Source organism: Pholcus phalangioides, unplaced genomic scaffold (genome assembly GCF_987345545.1).
Source record: "Pholcus phalangioides strain wild (caught in Gottingen) unplaced genomic scaffold, Ppha-v1.0 ptg000017l_1, whole genome shotgun sequence".
Lineage (NCBI taxonomy): Eukaryota > Metazoa > Arthropoda > Arachnida > Araneae > Pholcidae > Pholcus > Pholcus phalangioides.
The window spans coordinates 9,509,734-9,522,961 of NW_028301610.1; positions in this window are offsets into that span (position 1 = coordinate 9,509,734).

The following is a 13,228-nucleotide window of genomic DNA, read 5'->3' on the forward strand; positions in this document are numbered from 1 at the left end:
TCCGTTGGCGTCGATTCGACATTGGAACGTTGCTGGTTTCATTCACGTGACATTTTCGAGACGAAGTAGCAATCACATGTTTCGATAAGTTATCTGGAGGATAAACATGTGTTAGCGTAGTTTTCCCACAACTTGTTTAAAATCGAATCATAGAAAGTCATCGCAGTGGTGGAACAGTTGTTCGTATGACTTAAAACGTATGGTGATATGTGTTCACATCATTTTCATGAGTCCATTGCGTTTTTGAGATGTAATATACCATTATCCTTCCAATCTTTAGATTTGCAGCGTAACGATAAATCGTTCTCTGACATTCAGTTTGCGTGTGCCAGTAACTTCTATATGTCATAGTTTTCATTATGGTAGTAACCTTTTAACCGGCGTAGCAGAAATCGCTGAACCCACAGTAAAATGCCGTATATTTTTTTTATGAAGTATGCTTCCTTCCACTTTTCAGCAGGTGCAAAGTAAGAGGGATACGAATATGTGTTTCATTGTGAAAGGGAGAAAGTCTCATTACAAAATACTAATTGGGGATTCGTCATAGCTAAATAAAAATCTTGTAAGAATGCGAAATATCTCATCATTGCGGGTGAGAGGGTTAAGAGGTGGTGAAGCAACCGAATACTGTAAATTTCAGGAAAGTATTGTTTGAAAGGAAAGGTCTGAAGCCCGGGTTCTGTATCCATTGTTGCTTTCTTCACCAATAAAAATTAATTTCAACACTATAGAAAACGTTTCAAACGTTACAACCGCTCGAATATAGTATCTATTACTTCAAAACACCCTTTCGTAAATACTTCATTGCGGAATTGATAGCCTATTATGAATAAATATCTAACTTTGTGAAATTATTTTCAGTCAATCTATTGCCATATTGTATCCGAATTGCGTTATTGCATTCCAAAAAATTTGGACAACAATATTGCATGTTAAAAAAATTTCAAACGCATGTATTTGTGTATTTATCCTCGAAATTTTAAAATTTTCTATCAAAAAGAGAGTGACTACGAATCTCAGTCATCTGGTGGATTTCACAAATAAACCACTCTTCCACACATACACACACAAATTCGTATATTGTCGGTGGTGAAATCCTTTTCGAAATCTTTGCTTGGAAATACAAACTCTTCCACAAACATGTCCAAGAATCCGCATATTTAGTAGGTCGTAGAGGCAAAAGACGAGAAAAACACATATATATATATAAACCCTCATCCTTTGGCATGTATTCGTCCGCATACACGAAAAGTCCAGAAGATTTTATTTGCTTTCACTTTAGAACCAGCAGCTGTGTTTGACAAAAACTTCCCACAGACTCAAAGGAAAATTGTATTATTCCACGAAACCCCCTTTGGCGTATTCTAAATGATAATTTTTTTCTATCACTTTAGCTTCTCTATTTATTCTGTTGAACGGACTTTCGCTTTGCGCCCTTTTTTTCTGTTTTTTCTCTTGAAAAATCCCTATTTTCCAAAAGATTTCGGTTAGGTTCTGGCATCAAAACAAACAAATAAATAACAGTAAAAAAAAAAAAATAGGTGGGTTGTGTCATAGACACGGCCGCAAGTTTTGACGTGAAGACGTTTTTTGTGCCGTGGTAGGTACATTATAATCGGCTTTGGTATCGTTTGTTAGCTATTCCAAAGACAATGTCGTGTATTTTCGTTGTGATGCTAATGTAATAATATGCTGACAATATGCTAATATAATATATGCTAATCTTTTTCTTTCATGTAAATTTCTTATTGTAAGCCCGAGAGGCACCAAATTGCTGCTCGCGAGGAGATGTTAATGGTGCTGCTCCCTGGGCTGGGGTAGGATGTTTATATAAATTTTTTAACATTGAGAAAATAAATGCTCCCTCCGGGGAACCCCCGTATGGCGAATATGATACATACTTACCCCGGGCCGGGGTAAGTTACTCATAGCGGAAAACAATTGGTTACGAATGAGGGAAGCGGACTTGTTGCCCAGATGGTAAGAGATATTGAAACGAAATGATATCATTCAATTCATCTTCGCAATGTGCATCCGACGATAAAATTGCTTTTGATTTGCTTTGCTGGCGAACAGTTGGTCCTAGAGACATGCTTCCAATTAGAAAAAATGTATCCAAATAACGTGTAGAACTCAGATACGTCATTCATATTGCAAGGGGCAAGGGGGTTAAAGTACATAAACTAATTTTTTATACGGACACCCTGTCCTCAAATACCCAGTTATAAAGTTGTTGCCCTGTCTCTACTGAGGCCAACAAAAAAAATCCATGTTTTTGAATACAATATTCACTGAGATATTTGAATTCAAAAACTGGAGAAAAATTGGGATGAAATAGCAAAAATTAATGGGTAATGCTTCTTTTTCCCTTATATATTTATGCTTTCCTTCCCAACTTTCTTCCGATTTTAGAGCACTTGGAAACGTGGAATTTTTTTGTCGGCCGCAGGAAAAATTGTGCAACAACCCTCTAATTTGGTTTTTGAGGACAGGGTGTCCGTATAAAATGTTAGTTTTGCATTTTTATACAACCCCTTGCAACATGAATGACTCAGCTAAGTTCTACACGTTATTTGGATACTTTTTCCAATTGGAAATATGCCTCGATGATCAAAGGTTTGTCAGTAAAATGTGGCCTTGTGACTTTTTTTACTGCCCTGTCTGTGTTGTCCAACCAAGCGTTAATTTTTTGTAATAGCTTTTTTTTGCATTGTGGGCTCCGGCCTAATGCACAATAAAGATATTATTACTGCCCTATAGTACTTTCTTTTACTGCCACACACACACACACACACACACAATCTTTTTTGACATTTTGAGCAGTAATAACGTGTACAATGTATCGCACTTATTGCGTTCCCACTTATAGCGTTTTCCCGATTAGTACTACTTATTTTTGTGGTCCAACTTTTACTAATCCTTATCGAGGTTTCCCGCTTGCAACGTTTTTTCATGACGGTTTTTTGAAAAACGGTATAGGCAGGATCCACTGTATACTAAAGCCAGAACAATTTTCGAAATCAAATTCATAAATGAAACCATGGGATTTTTTCCGGGATGTTATGCCGTCGTCGACTCAGGCGTTTCATCCAATGCTGCGGTTTAAATCATCAACGCAAGTAAACAATCAGACTCCATGGAGAACCGTAAATTACGTGATTGCGGCTGGTAATTCAGCAGCCAAAGTGTGACAAGCGACGAGTTGGTCTGTGGTTGGTTCGGGCTTGAAGGTACTCAATTTACACTGAAAATGTTTACCGTAGTGTGTAGTGGAGGAAACATCTGCTTATTAAGAGATGCGACCAGGGTATATTTGCCCAGAAAAATCTCATAGTATCAATAAATTGAGGCCGTGGAACCCTACTCTAGAATTAACTGAGCTATGATTAAGCGTCATTCGGATTGATCAATGTCAAAAAATATTGATTAAAATTATAAGCCGGATTCACACACGGTTAATTATTGAATGATTAATGATTTATTTATATCTTAACATATGTGCAGTGTACATCCCACTTTGTTTTTCAAAAAATTAAAAAAAAACCGTCATGGAAGAAACGCTATAAGCGGAAAAACGCTTTAAAAATGGGCGAAAAAATCTCAAATATTATAAAGAGTTGGGACCACTAAAATAAGTCGTACTAAGCGGAATCTACTTTAATTGAAAAATGGTTATGATAATCATTCTCCCTTAAAATATTTGATGGAGCATCGAAAAATTTAAAATGTTAGATTTTAATAGAATTTCTTAAAAAATCTTATAAAATTTATGTAATCACTGAGATTATAGACCATAGCTCATTATTAATTTAATTTTTTTAGCTACCAATAAATAAGGAAATTTTTTGATTGAATAGTTGGCTGCGATACCCAAAGATCGCTTCAAAAGTGATTTCTTGAGAAAATAATAATAATAACCCCAGTACGCGTTCTTTTTTCTGTATGTCATTTGAAAAAGGAAAAAAAATGTGCATTACGACCTGTTTTCAATGAAAAAAACGCGAAAATCCCAAAAGAGGTAAACACTGCAATTTCATAGTCGAGACTTCATCTAACAATCCAATCAGCATCAAAGAGTTCTGTCGACCGCCGCCGCCAAGCGAACATCGCCAGCTGAACTACGGATCGCTTAATCCACGGACGGTGATCGACAGAGAATACCAAATTTCGTTTGAACCCCAACTAGGGTTTAGACGATCCACGGTTTGATCCACTTCACTGTGAATACCGCCCTAAGCCGGATCCACACCAGTAAAACTGCTGAATTCCGCAGCGTAAGAACCGGTTTTGAGATGTGGCTATCACAGCGTGAATGATTCCAATGATCGATTTCACGTAACCACACCCCAATATCGGTGTTTGCGATGCGGAACAGAATTCTGGTGGTGTGGAACCGGCTTTAGTGGATAACTTGTGGAATAGAGAGAGGCTTGGTAGATATTATCTTTAAATTTTCAAATAGTCGCTAGTCTCTTTTAGTTTGGAAGCGCTCGTGGTCAAATACTAGTTTTAATCTTTTGCCAGCTTATTAATGCTTTAAGATGAGAGCCTGATATCTTAAAGAAAATATATCGATCAAAGAAAATAAAATTGCAATCGTTAATAAGTTTCCTTCTTGGTTGGGAAAACAGTGCGTTAAACTCATTTAATGTGTATCTTAAACTGTATGCATCCAAAAAAAAGTATGACATACCCATAAATAAAACCACAAATATCAAAGGAAATTTCAAGTGTAAAAAAATATGACGAATTGAAAATCTCTCTCTAGCAAGTGACTGAAGAATTCACTGTCTGGAGAGAAAAATTCGAACAAAGAATGTGAGAAATAAATTCTACAGTGAAAAGGACAAGAAATCTTTCGAACACATACACGTGGCCTCTAGAGGAAGTTGAAAGATGTCCATTCTTGGAACTGGATTGTAAAACATATTAAATCCAAGCATTGACCTGAATTGATATCACCTCCTCACGAAACACGATTCCGGATACTGTATCACAAGAATATGTTTATTGTGATGCCTTCCCCCAACACAAGGTCTATCTGTAGCAATACCTCAGTTATTCTCGTGTGCATGAATCTTCTATGGATTCCCACGAGAGCTATATATTCGATACAAAGCCCTTTTGGGAGGAAAGCTTGCTCACTTATACATAGTGGGAGTTGGTTACCACTCGAGAACTACCGTGGATAATTCGATGAGAGTTGCGTGGGAGGTGTGTTTGAAGCTATATAACTGATCCTTACGTTTGAGCAAACTCTTGGTAGTATGCTAGCTATAATGATGGCGTGTTGGTTACATATAAGAAGTTATTCCGGATCACTAAAGAGTGTAAAAGCCTCTGCTTACTTGGGGAGTTAAATTTTAATCATACTGTATCGTGCGTATATCATCAGTGGTATCTGAATCATTTAGTGGATGTCCCAAAAAGGATTCCCTGATTTTAAAATGAAATAACTCGAGAACGGTGATCGATAGGACAATAAAATAAGCGTTATTTTTGTTCTGAAAGCCGTAAAAATATATAAAAGTTTCAAAATTAGTTACAAATATTGTTGACAGGGAGCGTTGTATGCTGTAATTGCAGTTTGTAGTCCGAGAAATAGCTTATAAACTGTCCTTTGCAAGCAGTCGTTGCAATCACATCACAATAGATTCAAGAATGTGCACTTTTCGCAGCACAGAGATGGTGCAAACGATCACCACTAAACGGTACGTTGCAGTTTTGGAACAGTTTGTCACCTGGGTTGGACGATCGACGAGGCACTTCATGGTTTATGCAAGATGAGGCCCAACCACACTGTACTACAACGGCTTTTGTGTGCCTTTCTTGAGAAACACTTCAGGAATAGAGTCGTTGCGTGCCACCTCCAAGTTCACCCGATCTTACCCCGGGACTACTTACAGTGGGACAAACTGAAGAACACTGTTTTCAAGACCAATTCTGTAACACTGGCTAAGCTTCAAACGATTTCATCTGTGACGCATGTGCGTTCATTCCCGTTGAGGACTACAGAGAGTGACTGAAAATTTCATTCTTCGTTTGCTCCCTCTCTTTTCTGCAAAAAGGGCACATTTTTGAATCTATTGTAATTTAATTTCAACGACTGCTTGCAAGGAAAGGTTTATTGCCTGTTTCTAGGACTGACTCCAAACTGCGGTTAAAGCATACAGCGCCCCTGTCGGCAAAATTTGTAACTAATTTTGAAGCTTCTGTATCAGATTTTTACGGCTTTCAGAATAAACACGCCGCTTGTTTTATTCTTCTATCGATCACCGTTCACGAGTTATTTCATTTTAAAATCAGAGAGTCCACTTTATGTGACACCCTGTGCCATCTATCATGTTAATATGGTATGGTTTATTATTTGTCATGGAAAATGTTAATAATGGGTGAATTTTTTTGCTTCCCGGTAGCCAAATTGTTGGTTTTAGCTGTAAATTATTTGCATAAGCCATGAGCACACTCGTCTCCAGCCAGACCTAATACGTTCCAAGGTTGGTCATGGGCGAGTAGTGGCAGCTCCACCATTAGGAATGATCGTCAAATGTTGGAGACTGGAAGGCATTGGATGCTGGTCAAATAGAACGACCACGACCTTGCAGCCTCCAGAACAAGTCAAAGGAGAGAGAGAGAGAGAGAGAGAGAGAGAGAGAGAGAGAGAGCCGCTTTCCTTCCCGATCTTCCAATCAGTCTGGCCACACATTGGTCGAAGAACGCCAGCAGTCACAACACGCGTTGGTGTATTAACCACTTAACGATCAAGGACGTAATATTGTGCCCAAACGCAAGTGGAATAAACTCAAACAAGCTCTCTCTCTGTTTTCTTTCATCATCGCGAGGCTTTGTTGTAACCTTACGAAGTTGTACTTTTTACCTTCCTTCTATTTCCCCCTTCCTTTTATATTCTACTTTTCTTTTCCTTCAACTTCATTCCCTTTCACGAACATGCGATTAGGTTAGGACAAGGTTACCATATTTATGGCCCATTCGTCAAATAGAGATCATCTGAATTTCTCACCAATACCTTGTAAGCAAAGAAGTTAAATTGTTCTGGAAGAAACTTTCGCCAAGAAACACTGAGCCAGGCTGGGCCAGTGTGTAGCCAGCCTATGCCGCTGCTGCTTCTTTGTATCAGGGGCAAGCAAATATTGGAAGCAAATATTTACGAATAACTACTTGGCCAGCCTTGACACGAGTTTGACCCTGGCTGTAAGAGCTGTCGGAAAGAAATTTGGAAGATTTTGTGCCAGCAACATACTCATCTATCATGTTCGAGCGAAATTGTAACCTCAGTAAAATCACTATAGCTAATCGCTGTTCCTCCTCCTGCTCTTTGTTGAACGATTACAAGTCACATTGAAGCAGCAAACCTGTTTTCTGTTGGCAAAGATGAATCCGCTCTCCTTCATAGGTGCCTTAATATATCCAAGCCTTATCTAAGCGCCTATGAAGGAGAGCGGGAGAACGGACTCAATCATCCTCCATCTTTGAACAAAAAACTGGTTTGCCGCTCCAAGTGACGTGTAATAGTTCTGATTTTTTTGTCGGTAGAGGGCGTTGCACTCCAGTCCGGCTGGAGTGATTGGACATAAATCTTTGTTTAATCGCTTCTGTGTGCGGAACGTTGGTAAAGTTGCAGCCGGCGATTCGTGGCTGAAGTAAAACAACTTCACCAATGTTGCTTTGTTCGCCAATATCAACATCGCAATCAAAACTTTACGTAAGCGCCAGTAACAGGAAAATTCAGAAATGAGCCGTTAATCGTACACCTTGCATTTTATAGGACTCTGCATTTCTTTCACCTATCCCAGCGCGAGTTATCTCGCTCTTGTACGGAAAGAGGTTCAGGGCGTTCTGAAATAAGACCTCCAGAACGCAGACATTCCTGCCCCGTATCCGATTTATCAAGCTGAAGTATTTTCAGTTGTGGTGATAGCCTGAGAGCTATAGAGATTATCATTGTGGAGAATCCGAGGATATCTTTGAGACGCATTTGGGATGAAAAGGTAATAACGGACGCGGTAGGGTCGATAAGATACTAGCGTAAAATATCAAAGGATGTTTAGTGGTGGCGTGAGTTCGATATCCGTATCGCCCTTGTCAGAAACTTTACCGACACAGGGTTACAACAGAAATGGCGACATGACCACAGAAAAAGATTACTACAGTCAGGGAGTCCTACATCTAGGACGGCGGTTCTCTACCCTTTGACTCGCGGAGCCTTTTTCAGGGTATAATTTCTATGGCGGAACCTTGTTTGACTCGAGGAGCCCTTTTCTGTACATAATTTTTATGGCAGAACCTTTTGTAGGCTTCTCTTATTTATCAGATTTACTGATTCATTTTATTTTCCTCGAGTCGCCGCGGAGCCTCCTGGGAGGTGCACCGGTTGAGAACCGCTGCTCTAGGATTTGGCGTAACAACCTCTCGGTGAGTATAAAGAAAAGGCTGCCGTTTGGAATCGGAAATAAATTGTATGTGCCGGTTTAATTAGCCCTCAGGTACAGAAAATGACCGTAGTGCGACAAAAATGACCAAAAGATGATGACAGATTTTTCAAGCTTTTTTTCAGTGGTGACTGGTAACAGGAGAGTCCAGAAAAAGACTATAAAAAGCTGATTTCAGGCTATAATAGCCGTTATCAATTTTTCATTCCTCGCATACACGTAATTCATCAAATCAACGGATAACAGCTTCGATCAATGGCATCGTAACTGCGCGCAAAGAGAATAGAGGAAATAATTCGATTCCCATTGACCCCACGCGGCCCTCAAAAGCGGTCGATTCTAATTGATTTTGAATTTCTTACCATGACCAAACATTTGGTGAATCGGGTGAGCTCAATGGATCTTTCAGCAATGTCAGAGATAGAGGGATTTTTCTCAGCTCAATATATCAAGGAAGCAGATATTTTCTGCATTTTAATAAGGAAGGCAGGGTTGTGTCCCCAGTGGTGTAGATGGGTAGCATGCGTGCCCGGAAAGAAAGATGGCCTGGATTCGAGTCCCGGCGGAGACCAGGCGACTTTTTTTTCCCGAGTTCACCTCGGCATAAAATGTTGTAGTAAATGCTGTCGCTTATGAGTAACCATATGAGTGACCAACTGAGTGGGTGAGTGACTATGAATGAATCACCGTAAGACTGGCCAAGTGAGTGGGTAAGTTACCAGCTGATTGGGTGAGCGACTGTACAAGTGAATGACTATATGATTTGCCGAGTGACCGCATGAGTGAATGACCATGTGAGTCAGCAAGTGAGTGGGTGAGTGATCAAGTGAGTGACTGTAACAGTGACCAACCGAAGGGTAGAATAACCGTATGGGTGACCAAGTAAGCGGGTGGGTGACCATATGAGTGACCGTACCAGTGATCAACTGAAGGGGTGAATGACAGTATAAGCGAACAAGTGGTAACGACATGAGTAAGTGATAGTATGTGACCGTATGAGAGACCAAGTGAGAATGGTCACTAATACGAGCACTAACTTAATCACTCATACGATCACTCCCTTGGTCACTTATTTGGTCACTCCTATGGTCACTCATACGGTCACCGGTCTCTCACACAGTCAGTCACTTACTTGGTCACTTATTTGGTCACTCACTTGATCACTCACACAGTCAGTCACTTACTTGGTCACTCATTTGGTCACTCACAGTCAGTAATTTATTTGGTCACTCACTTGGTCACTCACACAGTCAGTCACTTACTTGGTCACTCACACAGTCAATCACTTACTTGGTCACTCACACAGTCAGTCACTTACTTGGTCACTAACACGGTCAGTCACTCGGTCACACAGTCAGTCACTTACTTGGTCACTCACTTACTCGGTCACTCACACAGTCAGTCCCTTACTTGATCACTCACTTACTCGATCTCTCACACAGTCAGTCACTTACTTGGTCACTCACTTACTCGATCACTCACACAGTCAGTCACTTACTTGGTCACTCACTAGGTCACTCATACAGTCAGTCACTTACTTGGTCACTCACTCGGTCACTCATACGGTCAGGGCATGCGAAAAATGCGAAATGTCCGGGCTAAATTACCGAGGGCGAAATGTCCGTGTTCAGCACGTCAAACTCACCTTGAAATTTTTCAGCCACGCTCTTATCGGACTTTACACGAGTGCCAAAAGAGAACCCAAAAAAATAATTTCACACTTTCGTGGTAAGTTTTTTAGGCCCGTCCACGTATATCATAAAAACAAAACTAACACGAAAATGAATAAAAATGCTTCTCGGACGTCAGCGGATAATGAATAAAAAAAAAGCAAAACAGTTTCAGTTAACAAATTTGCGTGTTTTTGCCAAGTTTCATCAACTCGAAAAAGACCAAAAAAAAAAAAAGCACCAGTGGTTTTTAAGAGGGCGTAAACACTAAACCGCGCAAACCATGATATACGAAGAAAAAAACTAAAATATACCACACATATATATATTCAATATTTAGTTTAAATGCCTAAAACAACAGAAACAAAACACACACGGAAGTTGGTGCAGCAGAACTTATTTAAATAAATGGAATAAATTCCTTCGAGTCTTTCAACTCTATTACGGGACGTAAATTTGTTGAAAAAAAATAATTTTTTTTAATATTTTTTTTTGTTTGAAATTTTCCAGGATGCGTTGATTAAATATGCAAAGTAGCGGTTAACTCAAAAGAAAACTAGAAAACTAAACAAAATAAAATGCCGTCTGTGGAAAACTTCTTCAAAAATGTTTATTTCGTAAAACAAAAATTTTTGTTAGTTTTTTTTTTTTTTTTTCAACTGTTTTTGTGCTTGATCACATTTACTAGATCCTTCTTACGTTTTGTATTTTTCAAATTTATTCTTTGAATTTATGCGTGTGATTCGAACCAATTTCTGTGTGACTTTTTAAAGCACTTAGAGAGATTAACCAATTTTCTAGTGTGTCAGAAATCGTTTTTTTGTTTTTACTTTTATTTCAAAATACCAAATATCTATAAGAAGTTTTCTATCGGTAAATAAAACAAGTTTCGAAACTTTTTTGTTTTGTTCTCCGGGTATTTATCGATCGTGATGATTGGATTATTTTACGTGCGAAGTGTCCCGTGATTTCACTTAAAGTTAAAGATTTGACGGCCTTTGAGGGGGAAAAGTCTTGTTAATTGAAATTTCATCGGCTTTCGTAGCCGATTTGAAGAATTATTGATATTTATTTAACATTTTTGTGAAGGGGATGGATTTTAGGTTTGCGTGTTTGTAAAGCTAGAAGCGATGGTTATGGAGATATTCGATTAGGTAAATGATTAAGTGAGGACGTGCACGCGCTTGTGTGAGAGATAAACTCGTTTTAATGTGAAGAAGTTTAAAAATGATTAAAAATCAGCAACTAGTTCAGTTAGTTGTGTTTAGTATGCCATTACGTAATCAGTTACGAACGCTTTAAAGTTTTTGTAACAGCTTAAGAGAATTTAGTCTCAAACAGTTCAATGACTCTGACCAAGTATCGTTTGTATTTTTATCCGAATATGTGGATAATTATACTGACCATATGTCATTGGAAACAAATACTGCAAATCAGTCAATACACAGGCCACTTAAATGCTCTGTAAATGTGCCGCAAGCCACTTAAGTGATGAAGAATTGCACCTCAGGTCACTTAAGTGATCTGGAACTGCACCACGAGTGATTTGGAAATGTGCCTCGGGCTGCGTGATCTGGAAAAATGTGATCTGGAAATCTACCGCGTGCTGTGCGAGTGCTCTGAAACTGTGTTACGGTTCACTTGAGTGATTTGAAAATGTGCCGCAGGATACTAAGTGATATGAAACTGTTCCTCAGGTGACTTAAGGTTACTGGAACTGAACCACGGTCTCTTAAGTGATCTGTAAATGTGGCACAGGTCACATAAGTGCTCTGAAACGGTGCCACGGATCACTTAAAAGCTCTGAAAGGGTGCCACGGATCACTCAAGTTATCTGAAAATGTGCTGTGTGCCAGTTAAAGCGCTCTGGATCTGCAACAGGGATTACTTAGGTAATCTGTAAAAATAATATTAGTTCGTTTTTACAAAATTAGGTTTGAGGTCACGGGCCATATTGGATGACCCCGAAAGCCACATTTGACCTGCGGGCCGTGGGTTGAGCACGTATGGTGTAAAAGCAGTTACACAGTCTTGGCGGCATAAAAAATCGCCAAAGAAGCAAATAATCCATTGGCAACGAAAAAAAAATCGCCCAAACATCTCTCGTAAAATTGGCAACAACGTGAAAACTGATTCTACGGACATCCATTCCTGAGACGACACAAACCTCAGAGAACCTTAAAACTGGCACGTCTTGATATGGTTCATGAATGATCAATTCAAACTTTATGCATGAAAATGGCTTCTTTCTTCATGTCAATAACAACCATCATCATTATCCCATCGGTTGCTTATTTTCATGGAAAGCCATCCGAGTTTCTCGATCCATTTGATCTCTTTCTCACGTCCCTTTTTATTTTCCAAACTCCTATAATATACGTAGGACGTAATCCTTCATACAGTACAATAAAATATGTATCTATACGTACATATATATGTATGAATACACGGTACACACGCATTCAGAACGTTTCACGTATACGTACATATATATATATGCACAAACTTCAATAGGATAAATGAAATATTCAGTAAATGTCGTCTCATATGTATTTTGTTTCTTTCGTATTTTCCTTGGCTATTTTCTTCAATTCAGGCTCGTTCTAAACGTGCATGCGTACATATATACACCTATAACGCGATGGCTATGATGATGATGATGGCATGAGGGGGGGGGGTGTACTATCCCGTTCACCGGGTAAACGATGTATACGTGCTGATCGGTAGTACAACGTTATGAGTGAAATTTCAGTCTGACATTTCCAATTCTTTTTCCCACACCCGCCATTTTCTTTTTTGCTTCTTTTTCATGCTAAACCTTATTCGGTTCGAGGAAAATTGAACTAGAAAGGCTTCACGGGGGGAAAAAAAAAATTGCAAAAAAATTGCAAAAAAATTTAAAAAAAATAATAATAATAAAAGTCTTTCCGTCATTTCTATCTTTTAGAGGACGGAGGCCAAAAAAAAAAGGGGGGGGAGCTGAAATGGGTACCAAATGACGCCAAGTTCGCGTGTGTGTGGCAAAAAAAAAAAAAAAATGAAGTAAAGAAATGCAAATTGCCGAGAAATTCTTTTTGCTATTTTTCATCTTATATCAGGATGAATTTC